General features: G+C 39.1%; 1 gene; it reads left to right on the plus strand.

Moving 5' to 3' along the window:
• Igk (immunoglobulin kappa chain complex) overlaps positions 1–17,200 on the plus strand; it is a 3,171,119-nt gene that overhangs the window by 1,436,153 nt on the left and 1,717,766 nt on the right.

A 17,200-nucleotide genomic window follows, 5' to 3' on the forward strand; every position in this document is an offset into this window, starting at 1 on the left:
CATTCCTACAAAGCTAATGGAAAAATAGTATCCAAATGTGATCTAGATAACAGGTGTGCTCAGAGACAATTCTTCAATTGTCAAGCACCAACACTATCCCTAGAAGAATAGCAAAGATAACTCTTCCAATGAAATCAACTGGAACAATGGTTCTGCTGAATTTAAGAGAATATGGGCTGTGGGTTCATGAAGATGCACTCATCTGAAACTACTCTGAATAATCACCATTCTCAGTATTTAATGTGCTCCAAAACTGTTTAGTTCATGTTCTATTTATTATCTGAGAGTATCTGAGAGCACTTTTCAAATAAATTACATTTACCTATAAAGACTGACAGCCCCAGAGTCTGCAAATTCAAGTCTAAGTTTAATCAAAAGTTTTAATTAAAGCAAAGACTAAGGGAATGGGTAAGGACTTGGATGAGTGGATACTGGGAAGAGCAGTAGGGATGATATAGTGTTGTAAAGTGAATAAAACAATTTATTTATAAATAGTACTAATTTACCTTAGTTATAGTTTCAATTATCTTCCTATAATGTTAAAGTTAGCATAGTCATGCTGTCTAGAATTTAGGAATAATTTCTCACTCCTCCCTTCATGACAGACTTCTGCCATTTTTTTTAATCAACTATTATGAAAAACAACTGAGAAACTCTGAGAATAGATAGATGTATTGAGAGATACTGATCTAAGAAATGGTGAAATCAAGTTACTTATTAAGTATGCCTTTGTGAGGAGACAATTATAAGAAAATGGCTAGCTTCTTTCAGAAGAACACATATTTTCATCTTTCATTATATTTAGTAGCTAGTTGCTAGACTTATTTGTTTACTTCAGAATGAAAAACCTTCTATTATTTTTTTGTGAATATGGGTTTTATATTTCACCAATTAAGGATACTAAAATATCCCTTGGTGCTATGCAATACAAATAAATAACCACAGTATTCCATGAACCTCAGTATGGATTTAAAAAAAAAAAGGTTGTTTCTGTCACTATCACACTAAATCTGAAATTAGTGCTGAATTCTCAAGGAACCTCAAAAAATAAAATAATATTTTTTCTCTATTCTATTGAGATAGAAGGATATCTAATCTTTTATTAGATTTATTTATTTTATTCTGTGTTTATGAGTAGTTTGCCTGCAGGAATATATGTGCATAAGATGCATTAGAAATCCTAGGAAAGGAATCAGGAACCATAGATGCCATTACCAACAAAATAATAGAGATGGTAAGAGAATCTCAGCTGCAGAAGTTTCCATAGAAAACATGGACACTACAATCAAAGAAAATGCAAAATGCAAAAAGATCCTAACTGAAAACATCCAGGAAATCTAGCACACAACAAGAAAACCCAACCTAAGTGTGGGGAGCCGCACTCACATTTGCCATTATAAGATGGCACTGACAGCTGTGTTCTAAGTAGTAAATAATCTGCACATGTGCAGGGGCAGTTTTCCCGCCATGGGTTCTGCCTTTCTCGTGATGACAACTGGGCCAATGGGCTGCAGCCAATCAGGGAGTGACACGTCCTAGGCGGAGGATAATTCTCCTTAAAAGGGACGGGGTTCTGGCACTCCCTCTCTTCGCCTCTTCGTCTCTTTCTCTCTTTCTCTTCGTCTCTTTCTCTTCGTCTTTTCCTCTGCTCTCTTCCTCTGCTCTCTGCCTCTCTCCCTCTCTGCCCCTCTCTCTGCCTCTCTCTCTGCATCTCTCTGCGTCTCTCTCTCTCTCTTCCTCTCTACCTCTCTCTGCCGCGCTCTTGCTCTTCCTCTCTTGCTCCTGAGTAAGCAATAAAGCTTTGCCGCAGAAGATTCTGGCTTGTTGCTTCTTTCCTGGCAGGTCGCGAATGCGCGTAAGAGTTGGTGCTGAAACCCGGGAGTTACCATCACCAGCGCAAGGAAGATCCCTCATTCCGGAACAAGAACTGCGGGTCACGGTCATAAAGGTTCCCTTAAAACAGACTGTTGAGAAGGATTCAACTGCGTGGATTCAGAACTCTTCAGCTGGGGAACAGGGGTACCCGTAAGTATAGCTTTACAAGGTAGGTCTGGTCTTGAACTTTCTAATGAAATTCAAGACAGTCTATCAGAAGTAAATTGGGAAATAGCTTTACAGGGTAGGTCTGACCTTGAACTTTCTAACGAAATTCAAGACAGTCTATCAGAAGTAAAGCGGGGAATAGCTTTACAAGGTATGTTTGGCCTTGAACTTTCTCCAGTGTTAGGAGCCTTTTTGTTCATTTTCACATGTTATCAAGCAGTTAAGGCAGGGCTGAAAATTCTGGATGAAATTCAGGGCAATCTATCAGAAGTAAAGCAGGGAGAGAGAGTAGGAGCAAAGAGGAAATATGGTGCACAAAATAAGTATACAGGCCTTTCCAAGGGTCTTGAACCCGAGGAAAAGTTTGGGTCAGGGAAAAAATACCTGGGGAGAGATTGGAAGGAAGGAGAAGGAAAAAGAAAAGAAAAAAGATCAATCAGCGGAGGTCTCTAGGAAAAGGAGCCTATACTCATCACTAGATGAGCTCAAGGAGCCAGTTCTTAGTAGTTCTGAATCAGATGAAAAATTTAGCTCCTCTGAGGAAACAGACTTGGAGGAGGAAGCAGCTCATTATGAGAGAAAAGTGTACCAGCCAGATAAAATGCTAGCTAATTGGTCAAGGAAAAAGCCAAAAGCGGCTGGTGAAGGCCAGCGTGCTGCTCGGCCTCTGGGCAGTCGGCTTCAAGGTCATAGTGCACTTCTGCCCTGCGCAGAGAGGCAATGGACAGAGAGGCAATGCACAGACTCGTTCATTCCCAGAGAGGAACAAAGGAAAACGCAAATGGCATTTCCTGTCTTTGAAGGAGCCAAGGGTGGGCGTATCCATGCTCCAGTAGAGTATACACAGATTAAAGAGCTTGCCGAGTCGGTCCATAAATATGGAACCAATGCTAACTTTACCTTGATGCAGTTAGACAGGCTTGCTGGCATGGCACTAACTCCTGCCAACTGGCAAATGATTGCAAAAGCGGCTCTCCCCAGTATGGGTAAATATATGGAATGGAGAGCTCTATGGCAAGAGGCTGCACAAGCGCAGGCCCGAGCAAACGCTGCTGCTTTGACTCTAGAGCAGAGAGAATGGACTTTTGACTTGTTAACGGGTCAGGGAGCTTATACTGCTGATCAAACAAACTATCACTGGGGAGCTTATGCCCAAATTTCCTCCACGGCTATTAGGGCCTGGAAGGCGCTCTCCTGAGCAGGTGAAGCCACTGGACAACTAACAAAGATCGTCCAGAAACTCCAGGAGTCCTTCTCAGATTTTGTGGCCAGAATGATAGAGGCAGCAGAGTGTATTTTTGCAGGTTCGGAGCAAGCCGCACCTCTGGTAGAACAGCTCATTTACGAGCAAGCCACGCAGGAATGCCGAGTGGCCATAGCCCCAAGAAAGAACAAAGGTTTACAAGACTGGCTCAGGGTTTGTCCGGAGCTTGGGGGACCTCTCACCAATGCAGGCTTAGCGGCCTCCATCCTCCAATCCCAAAAATGTTCCATGGGCAGAAATGAATCAACACATAGATCTTGTCCAGGAACAACTAGATGTACTATGGCAAATAGCTCAGCTGGGATGTGAACAAAAGTTTCCGGGATTGTGCGTTACTTCCATTCAGTATGAGAAATTTACTAGGGCAGCTAATTTGTTAAAAAGTCTTTCTCAGTACATGTTACAGAATTGGACGGCTGAATTTGAACAGACCCTTCGGGAATTGCCATCATTCAGGTCAACTCCACGCGCTTGGACCTGTCCCTGAACAAAGGATTACCCAATTGGATCTCCTCAGCATTTTCCTTCTTTAAAGAATGGGTGGGGGTGGGATTATTTGGAGATACACCTTGCTGTGGATTAGTGTTGCTTCTTTGGTTGGTCTGTAAGCTTAAGGCCCAAACTAGGAGAGACAAGGTGGTTATTGCCCAGGCACTTGCAGCTCTAGAACATGGTGCTTCCCCTGATATATCTATGCTTAAGCAAGAGGTCGCTGGCCACTCAGCTCTTGCACCCCACGAGGCTAGTCTCATTGCAAGGGATAGAGTGAGTGTGCTTCAGCAGCCCGAGAGAGTTGCACGGCTAAGCACTGCAGTAGAAGGGCTCTGCGGCATATATGAGCCTATTCTAGGGAGACATGTCATTTTTCAAGAAAGTTGAGTGTCCAAGTGTCCTTCTCCCCAGGAAAAACGACACGGAACCAGACCAGGACCCCTCTGGGTGATGAGCCTGGAAGGAGGTTATATGTACGGCTCCTTTACCTGCACACTGGGGATTTGACCTCTATCTCCACTCTCATTAATATGGGTGGCCTATTGCTCTTATTAAAAGGAAAGAGGGAGATGTGGGGAGCTGCACTCACATTTGCCATTATAAGATGGCACTGACAGCTGTGTTCTAAGTAGTAAATAATCTGCACATGTGCAGGGGCAGTTTTCCCGCCATGTGCTCTGCCTTTCTCGTGATGACAACTGGGCCGATGGGCTGCAGCCAATCAGGGAGTGACATGTCCTAGGCGGAGGATAATTCTCCTTAAAAGGGACGGGGTTCTGGCACTCCCTCTCTTCGTCTCTTTCTCTTCGTCTTTTCCTCTGCTCTCTGCCTCTCTCCCTCTCTGCCCCTCTCTCTGCCTCTCTTTCTGGGTCTCTCTGCATCTCTCTCTCTCTCTTCCTCTCTGCTTCTCTCTGCTGCGCTCTTCCTCTCTTGCTCCTGAGTAAGCAATAAAGCTTTGCCGCAGAAGATTCTGGCTTGTTGCGTCTTTCCTGGCTGGTCACGAACGCGCATAAGACCTAAGGATAATAGTTACAAATGACAATGAATATTTTCAACTTAAAGGGCCAGTAAATATCTTCAACAAAATTATAGAAGAAAACTTCCCTAACCTAAAGAAAGAGATACTCATGAACATACAAGAAAGCAACAGAACTCCAAATAGAATAGACCCGAAAAGAAATTCCTCCTGACACATAACAATCAGAACAAGAATAGCACTAAATAAAACTAGAATATTAAAAGCAGTAAGGGGAAAAAGTCAAGTAACATATAAAGTCAGACCTATTAGAATTACACCAGACTTCTCACCAGATACTATGAAAGCTATAAGATCCTGGACAGATGTTATACAGACCCTAAGTGAACACAAATACCAGCCCAGGCTACTATACCCAGCAAAACTCTCAATTACCATAGATGGAGAAACCAAAGTTTTCCATGACAAAACCAAATTTACACAATATCTTTGCACGAATCAAGCCCTTCAAAGGATAATAAAGGGAAAACTCCAACACAAGGAGCGAAATTACACACTAGAAAAATCAAGAAAGTAATCCTTCAACAAACCCAAAGAAGATAGCCACAAGAACAGTATCCTAACTCTAAGAACAAAAATAGCAGGAAGCAAAAATTAGTTTTCCTTAATATTGCTTAATATCAATGGACTCAATTCCCCAATAAAAAGACATAGACTAACAGATTGGCTACATAAACAGGACCCAACATTTTTCTGTATACAGGAAACCCACCTCAAGGACAAAGACAAACACTACCTCAGAGTAAAAGGCTGGAAAACAATTTTCCAAGCAAATGGTCCTAAAAAAGAAGCTGGAGTAGTCATTCTAATATCAAATAAAATTGACTTCTAACCCAAAGTTATCAAAAAAGAAAAGGAGGGCACTTCATACTGATCAAAGTTAAAATCTTCCAAGATGAACTTTCAATTCTGAACATCAATGCTTCAAATGGAAGGGCATCCACATTCATTAAAGAAACTATAGTAAAGCTCAAAGCACACATTCCACCACAAGCAATAATATTGGGAGACTTCAACACCCCACTCTCATCAATAGACAGATCCAGGAAACAGAAACTAAATGGAAACATATTGAAACTTACAGAAGTTATGAAACAAATGGATTTAGCAGATACAAGAAAAATGTAGACCAAAGTGTGGATACTTCTTTCCTTTTTAGAATGTGGAACAAGATACCCATGGAAGGAGTTACAAAAACAAAGTTTGGAGCTGAAATAGAAGGAAGGACCATCCAGAGACTGCCCCTCCCAGGGATCAATCCCATAAACAACCACCAAATGCAGACACAAATATTTTGCTGACAGGACCCTGATATAGCTGTCTCTTGTGACCCTATGCCAGTGCCAAAACTGAAGGGGTCTGCAACCCTACAGGAGGAACTACAATATAAACTAACCAGTCCTCCAAGGCTTGTGTCTCTAGTTGCATATATATCAGAGGATGGCCTAATAGGCCATCAGTGGGATTAGAGGCCCTTGGTCCTTGGAAGATTATATGCCCCAGTATAGAGGAATGACAGGGCCAGGAAGTGGGAATGAGTGGGGTGGGGAGCAGGGCAGGGGGAGGGAATAGGGGAATTTTAGGATAGTATTTGAAATGTAAATGAAGAAAATATCTAATAAAATTATACTCTATTATGCTTAAACACTACAGGAAAACCTACAGAATCAACTAACCTGGAACCTTAGATTACTCAGAGTCTGAACCAACAACAAAGAATATATGAAGACTAGACATAGCTCACGCCCCCCACCCTCTGCCACACCATATATAGCTGTTGTGTAGCTTAACCTTCATGTGGGTCCTGAACAACTTCCTTTTTCATTATTTTTTAAAATTATAGTTTTTCTTTTTTTAACACGCTAGATTTAGTTCCCCTGCCAGACCACTCTACAACTCTTCCACATTCCATACCTCCTAATGACCCCCAGTTTCCCTGCCGATCTCCACAATACCACCACCTCACAAGGCCTCTAAACTCCCTGGGACTACATACTCTTCAGGGTTAGGTGCATCTTCTTTGACAAAATCAAGATCCAGTTCTGCTGTATATGTGTTGGGCGCCTCATATTAGCTGGTGTATGATGCCTTGTTGGTGATCCAGTATCTGAGAGATTTCTGGGGTCCAGGATAATTGACACTACTTCGTCCTCCTACAGGGTTCCCCTCTACCTCAGCTTCTTCCAGCTTTTCCCTAATTCACCCTCATGATTTAGCAACTTCTGTCCATTGGATGGGTTTAGATACCTACGTCTGATACTTTCAGCTGCTTGTTGGGTCTTTTGGAGGGCAATCATGATAGGTCCCTTTTTTGTGAGTGCTACATAGCCTCAGTAATAGTGTAGGACTTCGGGACTCCACTTGAGCTGGATCCCACTTTGGCCTACTTGCTGGACTTTCTTTTCCTCAGGCTAATCTCCATTTCCATCCCTGCAGTTCTTTCAGACAGGAAAAATTATGGACCAGTGTTTTGACTGTGGCAACCCCATACCTCACTTGGTGCCATATCTTTCTGCTGGAGGTGGGCTCTACAAGTCCCCTCTCCCCTCTGTAGGGCATTTCATTTAGGGTCCCTGTCCTTGACGTCTGAGAGTCTCTAACCTCTTAGATCTCTGGTACATTCTGGAGGGTAATCAAATGCCCTTCATTTCAGAGATGCCTGTTTTCATTCTTTGTGCTGGTCATAAAGGCTTCAGTCCTTTTCTCCCCAATCAATACCAGATCATATTCCCGTTAATCCCCCTATCCCCTTTCCCTTCCAGGTTCTTTGCTCCCCCTTGTGGTTGGTTTTTCCTCAGTCACAAGTGGTACTGAGGCATCCTTATATGGGCCTATCAGCTTGTTGATTTTTTTAGTTCTGTTGACTGTATCTTGGGTATTCTGTACTTTATGAATGTAGGTTAATATCCAATTATTAGTGAGTACATACCATGCATGTTCATTTGGGTCGGAGTAACCTCACTCAGGATGATATTTTCTAGTTCCTTCCATTTGCCTGCAAAACTCAGGTTGTCCTCATTCTTAACCCCTGAGTAGAATTACACTTTGTATATTAACCACATTTTCTATATTCATTCTTCTCTCATGGGTCATCTAGGGTTTTTCCACCTTAAGGTTTCACAGCTTCTTGTTTTGTTTTGTTTTGTTTTGTTTTGTTTTGTTTTGTTTTGTTTTGTTGTATTTCTCTTTTATTAGATATTTACCTTATTCACATTTCAAATGTTGTCTCCTTTCCTGGTCCCCCCTCTGAATATCCCTATGACCCCCCCCCATAGCCAACCAACACACTCCCACTTCCTGGCTCTGGCATTCCACTACACAGGGGCATAGAGCCTTCAAAGGACCAAGGACCTCTCCTCCTATTGATAACCAACCAGGCTATCCTCTACTACACATGAAGCTGAAGGCATAATTCCTACATGCATACTCTTTGATTGGTGATTTAATTCCGGGAACCTCGTGGGTACTGGTAAGTTCAAATTGTTGTTCTTCCTATGGGGCTGCTAACTCCTTAAGCCCCTTGGGTCCTTTCTCTAGCTCCTTCTTTGGGAACCCTGTACTCAGTCCAATAGTAGGCTTTGAGGATCCAATTCTGTATTTGTCAGGCACTGGTGGAGCCTCTCAGGATTCAGCTATAACAGGTTTCTGTCAGCAAGCACTTCTTGGTATCCAAAAAAGTTGATAGGTATGTGAGGCTGTCTCTAGATAGTTATTCCTCCAGTCTCTGCTCCACAGGTTGTTTCTGTAACTCCTTCCATGGGTATTTTGTTCCCCCTTCTAAGAAGGATCAAAGTATGCACAATTTGGTCTTTTTTCTTCTTGAGTTTCATGTCCTTTGTGAATTGTATCTTGGGTATTCTGAGCTTCTGGACTAATATCCACTTGTCAGTGAGTGTATACCAGGTTAGTTCTTTTGTGATTGGGTTGCCTCATTCAGGATGATATTTTCTAGCTCCATCCATTTTCCTAAGAATTTTATAAATTCATTCTTTTTAAAACTTGACTAGTACTAAGTTGAATAAATGTACCACATTTTCTGTATCCATTCCTCTGATGAAGGAAATCTGGCTTCTTTCTAGCTTCTGGATATTATAAATAAGGCTGTGATGAACATATTGGAGCATTATTGTATATTGGAGCATTTTCTGGGAATATGTGCACAAGTGGTCTTAGTGGGTCCCCAGGTATTACTATGTCCAATTTTCTGAGGAACAACCAAAAGGATTTCCAGAGTGATTGTACCAGCCTACAATCCCATCAGCAATGGATAAAAACAGATGCACAGAAAGTAATAGAAGAGAAAGTGGGACAAATTCTTGAGCACATTGGCAGAGGGAAAATTTTCCTGAACAGAACACCAATAACTTATGTCTTAAGATCAACAACTGACAAATCGGACATCATAAAATTGCAAAGCTTCTGTAAGGCAAATAACATTGTCAATAGGACAATAAAGAAACCAACAAATTGGGAAAAGAACTTTACCATTCCAACATCTGATACAGGACTAATATCAAATATATACAAAGAACTCAATGAGTTAGACTCCAGAGAACCAAATACCCTATTAAAAAAACTTGATAAGAACTTAACCAAGAATTCTCAACTGAGCAATACTAAATATTTGTGAAGGACCTAAAGAAATGTTCATTAGTCATCAGGGAAATGCAAATCAAAACAACCCTGTGATTCCATCTCACACAACTCAGAATGGATTAAAAAAATAAAAGAGTAAATTCTTGTTTTTGAATCTTATGTAATTACAGCTCTAGGCTGGTGGTAGTAACTGAATGGACATTTGATTGTGCCCTATTGGATTTAGGATTGGTAAAAATCCTTTCCCAAACTATTGGTGGTCTTTTTGTCTTATTAACAGTGTCTTTTGCCTTACAGAAGCTTTGAAATTTTATGAGGTTCCATTTTTCAGTACTCGATCTTGCATTACATGCCATTGATATTCTGTTGATGAATTTTACCCCTGTGCCCATATCTTAGAGGCTTTCATCCACTGTCTCCTCTATAAGTTTCAGTGTCTCTGGTTTTATGTAGAGTTCCTTGATCTGCTTAGAATTGAGCTTTGTACAAGGAGATAATAATGGATCAGTTCATATTCTTATACATGATAACCACCAGTTAAGCCAGCACCATTTGTTGAAAATGTCTTTTTTCCACTCTATTTTAGCTCCATTGTCAAAGATCAAAAGACTATAGGTGTGTGGGTTCATTTCTGGGTCTATTCTATTCCATTGATCTACCTGTCTACCAGTACCATGAAGTTTTTACTACAATTGCTTTGTAGTACAGTTTGAGGTCAGGCATGGTGATTCCCACAGTGGTTCTTTTATTGTTGGGAATAGTTTTTGCTATCCTAGGTTTTTTGTTATTCCAGATGAATTTGCAAATAGCCCTTTCTAACTCTGTGAAGAATTGAGTTGGAATATTGATGGGGATTGAATCTGTAGATTGCTCTTGGCAAGAGAGCCATTTTGACTACATTAATCCTGCCAATCCATGATCATGGGAGATTTTTCCATCTTCTGGGTTCTTTGATTTCTCCCTCCAGAGACCTGAAATTCTTATCATACAGATCTTTCACTTCCTTAGTTTGAATTACACCAAGGTATTTTATATTATTTGTGATTATTGCAAAGGTTGTTATTTCCCTAATTTCTTTCTTGGCCGGTTTATCCTTTCTGTAGAGAAAGGCCACTGATTTGTTTGAGTTAATTTTATATCCAGCCACTGCACTGAAGCTGTTTATCAGGTTTAGGAGTTCTCTGGTGGAATTTTTAGGGCCACTTATATATACTATCATATCATCTGCAAAAAGTACTATTTTGACTTCTTCCTTTCTAACCTGTATCCCCTTGATCTCCTTTTCTTTTTTTTTTCTTTTTTTCTTTTCTTTTCTTTTTTTTTTTTTTTTTTTTTTTTTTGTCTAATTTCTCTGGCTAGGATATCAAGTACTATATCGAATAGGTAGGGAGAAATTGGGCAACCTTGTCTACTCCCTGATTTTAGTGGGATTGCTTCCTGCTTCTCACCATTTAGTTTGATGTTGGCTAAGGGTTTGCTGTATATTGCTTTTATTATGTTTAGGTATCAATGCATTTATGGAATTCTTAAAGAAATGGTGGATCTTGAGGGTATCATCCTGAGTGAGGTAACCCAATCACAAAAGAACTCACATGATATGCACTCACTGATGAGTGGATATTCACCCAGAAAGTTAGAATTCCCAAGATACACCTTGCAAAACACATGAAACTCAAGAAGAATGAAGACCCAAATGTGGGTACATCGTCCCTCCTTAGAAAGGGGAACAAAATACCCATGGAAGGTTTTACAGATACAAAGTTTTGAGCTGAAGGAAGGACCATCCAGAGATTGCCCCACCAGGTGATCCATACCATAATCAACCACCAAACTCAGACCCTTATGCACATGCCAGCAATATTTTGCTGACAAAACCCTGACATAGCTCTCTGTTGTGAGGGTATGCCAGAGCCTGGGAAATACAGAAGTGGATGCTCACAGTCATCTATTGGATGGAACACAGTTCCCACAAAGGAGGTGCTAGAGAAAGTACTCAAGGAGCTGAAGGGGTCTGTAACCCTATAGGAGGAAGAGCAATATGAACTAACCAGTAACCTCTGAGCTTTTGTCTCTCGATTCATATGTAGCTGAAGATGGCCTAGTTGGCCCTCATTGGGAGGAGTGGCCCTTGGTATTGTAAAGATTATATGCCCCAATACTGGAGAATGCCAAAGCCAGGAAGCGGGAGTGGGTGGGTTGGGGAGCAGGGCTAGGGGGGAGGGTATAGTGGACTTTCTGGATAGCATTTGAAATGTAAATGAAGAAAATACCTAATAAAAAGCGTTTAAAAAAAACAAAATAAAGAAACGTGATTGTGCTGCCAACTACTGTTAAGATAGCCAAAGTGAAGGCAGGGTTGCATAATGTCTATTTTGGAGTCTAGAAGAAATACTGCATTTACAGTGCTGTGTGCCAAGTAGTAGTATGTTAAGAGGAAAAATGTACTGTGGCAATTCTTTATTTCCAGTGGTTACAAACATAAATACTGTTCCCACAGACACATTCACACTTATACCACATTTTATGACTTCATGAAATGAAAAAACAGAGATGTTAAATATTCTCTGAGATACAGTGAGATTACAAAAAGATACAATAATATCGAACTCACTTATGGTAATGAGAGTATAAAGTCATTTAATATAAAGCCATAATATAACAAACTGTAGAATATCCCATGATGTTTTAAGTTGATGGCACATTATGGTGTGTTCTTGCAATCATGTGGCTACTTTAAAGTCATAGATTGTTGCTACTGCTCAGAATCAAGGAAGAGTAGTGATACCCATACAATGGTATAGTAAATGTTAAATACTTGTAATTTGAATTCAGGTTTTCATAGAAAAAAATGCAGTAATTTGGTAGCTTTATTATGGAAAATGTTACTTAACCGAACAACCAAATATACTATTCGTATAAGAAACATTATATTGAATATCTCTGTAATTTCAACATCATCTGAACTGTATAGGCCTCACTGAGATTCCCCACTTGGCATACCTTCTATGTTTCAATTCTTAGAGGAGGGACAGATTGCCAAAAGGGGATTATGGTGCACAATCAATAAACTTTTTCCTTATTAAAATATCTCTTTTCTTATTTTGACAAATTTTGTCATCTCTTTGGTCTTTAGGTGAAAGAATTAGGTTGAGTTAATTTATCATCATTTTCTTATCTTTTAAAAATTATAACATAGCCACATACTGTTTGCCACTTCTTTTTACACCATTCATAAAAATCCTCATACACTCTTTGCTCTTTCTCAGATTCATGGCTTCTTATTACCTCTATTCATACAAAAATAAAGTTTGTTCAATTCATATGGTTTAGATATTTGATATGCAATTCTCTTTGCAATAGATGGAAATCATTCAAAAAAACCCTCCACAAATAATCAAAATGCAGATTGTGTAGTGAACAGTCTTAAATTATCCAACTATAACACACTTTCTGCACCTACTTCCCAGGAATCATTGCAGAGTGGGTAGAAATATTTTAAGAGCCAGAGAAACTGCAGATTAGCTCTAACATAGTGTGATGGTTTGTATATGCTCAGACAAGAGACTGGCACTATTAAATGGTATGGCCTTGTTGGAGTAGGTGGGCCATGGTGGATATGTCTTTAAGACCTTCGTCTTAGATGCCTAGAAGTCAGTATTCTGCTAGCAGCTTACAAATGAGGAAGTAGAACTCTCAATTCCTCCCAAACCATGCCTGCCTGGATGCTGCCATGTTACTGCCTTGATGATAATAGACTGAACCTGGAAACGTGTAAGCCAGCTCCAATTAAATGTTGCCCTTATAAGACCTGCCTTGGTCATGATGTCTGTTCAGAGAAGTAAAACCCTTAGGCAGACTGTGTCTCCTAGAAACACCAGATAAGCTGCATCCTAGTGGTCTAATGGCTGGTACATAAACAAGACATGAACAAAGATGCCTCATGCAAACATTGAAATGGGAATTATTCAGGGTATTCCATCCTAAATAAAGAATTATGATATAACTGTGGAAATTTTGAAAGTAGGAGAAATAGCACTCTTAACTAGAGTAGAACCCCTGGATGATCAGTAAAACAGGACTGTATTCAAATTCTGTGTTTTTTACTTTATTTTACCTCAGAGGACACTAGTAATAGGAAAAGTGATTTTCTGAGTTTCTTCTGACAGAAAGTTCCTCGGGATACTACAGCTTCTCAGGCTGCTATGATGTACCTGATATAATCTGTCTTCTTGGTAAAATGATCTGAATATGGAAACATCAAAATAATACAGGCTATTGCAACTGATCTTAGAATCTCAATAAAACTTGATAGTAGGACAGTATTGATGAATAGAAGACACATATTGGACACAGGACATGACAGAATCAAGTTACTATGGACAAAGCGCTTTCTAATAAGAGACTAAAGCTGGATAAATCAACCATTCTATGTTGGGACAACATCTTAAAATACATGAAGTCTGTGGTATTGGAAAAATTATGTAAACCTACAAATGTTCATGCATTTGGTTTCTCTATTTCTTGTCTAGTTTAGTTATTGAAGCTTGTTTTTCAATTGACCAGAAGTCAGTTGAGAAATACATGACTAGTCAGAATGATGACACATCAGACCTGAATGCTTAGGTTAATATGGGAATCTAACTTATAACTCTATCTCAAGTCTCACAAACTGTCATGGAATAGGCGCAGAGTAATTGTAAAACTCAGAAAATAGAAGAGCTGTGAAATGCTGTCCTCTGGACACGATGTAGCTATTGCAATCGAGGACTCAAAAAGCAGTGTTTATCTGCAAGATCATGGCAGTCAAAATCTTGATCTCGATGAGAAGTTCACCTCCAGGACTCAACCTATACTGAGCAATTAGTACTATAGTGGTTTCTGGAGAAACAGAGCCTTTAGTATTAGAGACTAAAGCAATATTCTCTACTACTAAAGGTGAACATAGGGTTACCATGTTTCAGAAGAGGAAACCACATCTATGCTCATGTGGATATCAGTACCTAGGGTAAATAGATTATAGAGAGCGAAATATATGGAATTTTGAGAAGATAGTTGTATTACATGGATATAAAAAGTATGAGAGGGAGGAAATAAAGATAGTCATTATAATAGTTTGCTGTGCAGTTTTATGAAAGTCAAAATATAGAAAATTTGAAAAATAAGCTTTCACTCTAATGCACAGGTTGACTCTACATTATCAGTGTCCTCCACTCACCTTCTTCAATGCTGTTACTATGGGAAAAAACAACACATCAATTCTTAATATTTAATAAAAATCTGTTTACCCAATATAGTTCTAGGTTTTCTTTGTCTCTTTCCTAGTTTGGACTTATAGTATCTGTAGCAGAAACTTCTCTTTCCCTTTTATTTCCCATGTCCATTTTCAGTATGTTTGTCATGCTGTTTACTCTGTATATTTCCTCTTTGATTTTACACTTTTCATTTTTCTGTTTATCTTTAAACTGAGTTGTAGCTATTTCATTATTGTTTTGCACATGTTTCTAAGTTTTAGGTTGTGGTGATATGTGTTTATGCTTTCTATTTAAGCCTCTTTGAGAACTCTAATCACTTCTCTGAGTTTGGTCCCTTTTCCATGTCACCAAAGCTATGGAAAGAGACAGTCCTAAAGACAGATGGTCTTCAGAAATGGCAGATAAACATGATGCAGCACATTCCTGAGAAAGCACCTTTGTGGATTCTTTAGGATAAACAATCACACTTGCTTCCTTTCCCCAAGCACTTCGTAGCTATACAGCAGTGACTTGCATGTCAGGTTGCTTATGCTCCCACAGTAAGCCATTGATATTAATTATGTTCAAATCTGAGGACTTAAGAATGAATTGGGGGAGCACTGGAAATAAAAATTGGCAAATGGTGACTCTCTTTGGTCTTTAGGTGAGTTTTACACAAATTCTCATTAGATAAAAACCAAACGCCTCTTTCACTCACCCAAATGATTAATCTTCCTTTTATGTTTGGATGTCACAGAGCAAGGAAATACATAGGTAAGAAAGATTCATTTATAGTTGTAAAGATAGCATAGTCAAGATCAAAACATCATGAGACCATTAACAAAATTATGGCAGAATAAATGGCCCAAATCTGAATTCAGTTTTGTATTTGTGAGAGTAGAAGCCAATTCTCACATGGATCTCTAGACCTCAATTGCTTGGCTCCTGGTATAGACCCTCATCTTGGCTCCACTAAGTTCAAAAGCAATCATTCTGCTACTTTACTACTCCCTAACCTTCAATAGCAAAGCATTTATTTGAATAGATTTACATGAAATGACCGAGTAAAAAGAATTTGTAAGAATATACTGCCTCATGAATTAGAGGTAAAGGGAATTTTATGTTGATTACTAGCAATCTTGGATTATCATTAGATTATACCATAAACAGAACACATATTAAATTAATTAATATGTAGCATTATTTTAATAGGTAAATATGGAGTAAACATTCTTTTCTTCTTTAATTAATATATATATACACAAAGAGAGAGAGAGAGAAAGAGAGAGAGAGAGAGAGAGAAAGAGAGAGAGAGAGAGAGAGAGAGAGAGAGAGAGAGAGAGAGAGAGAGAGAGAGGAGGGTCCCAGACTTTGTAGTCCCAAGAACTTAGCACAGCTGAGGCTAGAAACATTCAGTACTAACCGGGAAGTCTGAATGAAATCCCTCTTCTTGGAGCTACAAGAACCCCAGTAAAGTGGAGACAGAAAGAAGAGGCAGAAAAGATGGAAACACCAAGAAACAAAGCCCTCGTAATCGATATGAACAAAGATCACATGAGCCTACAGAAATGAAGAAACATGCACAGGGTCTTCACATATCTCAACCACATCCTCTGCATGTATATTATGGCTTCCACTTTCATGCATTTATGAGATTCCTAAAGTATGCAAATAAATGTTTCTCCATTTCTTTTGTTCTGTTGGATTGCTGTGTCCAATTTCAATGTGTGTAGTGGTGATGGAACACAGCAATATCATAAACTTAAAATATCCCTCCTTTGCCAAGGAAATAATATTCATATTATATTAATTCATGTTCTATAATTAAAGGAGGAGGCATATTTTCTCATTTTCTTTTATGTCCATATTTGTTTTCCTTGCATAAATGACTATGCATTATATTCATAGTCCAAGGAATCTAAAAGGATGTGTTAGATAGTGAATATTCTGGAACTTGGGTTACAGAGAGTTGTGAGTTTCCAAGTGAGTTGTGGTTGCTGAATTCAGGGCCATCATAATTTGTTGAGGTCACCAGTATTACTACTTGCTCCACATACTAAGGAACTTTGGAAAATATTAGTAAAGGACAGAAAAAAGGTTTGAACAAAAGTAAAATAAAATACATTTTAGTCTATTGAGTGGTTTAGTAAGAATAAAACCTGCACATTTTACCAAGGTGGTTCAACAAATGACATAAAATTAAAAATGAAAATTCACTGTAGGGATATTCAAATGGCTAGGTTGGTTAAGTGCATACTTGGTAAAACACAGTCTGCAACACCCCTTAACTTATTTGGTCGAATAAGTGAACTGACATCCTCTTGATAGAAGTGCTATAAGTATAAACATTTGAGAGTAAGTGTTCAAGTTGCAAAGAGTTGATCTCTTCATGTTACTCATCTAAAGGAGAAAATGAAATATCACCAGTGCCAATATCTATTGCAATGCTGAAAATGTATCAAATAATCTTTTATAATAAGGTCTGCTATTGGCAAAAATAATTGGCAGCAAATTTCTCAATATTCTGTTCTATTATGT

Source organism: Mus musculus, chromosome 6, assembly GCF_000001635.26.
Source record: "Mus musculus strain C57BL/6J chromosome 6, GRCm38.p6 C57BL/6J".
Classification (NCBI taxonomy): domain Eukaryota; kingdom Metazoa; phylum Chordata; class Mammalia; order Rodentia; family Muridae; genus Mus; species Mus musculus.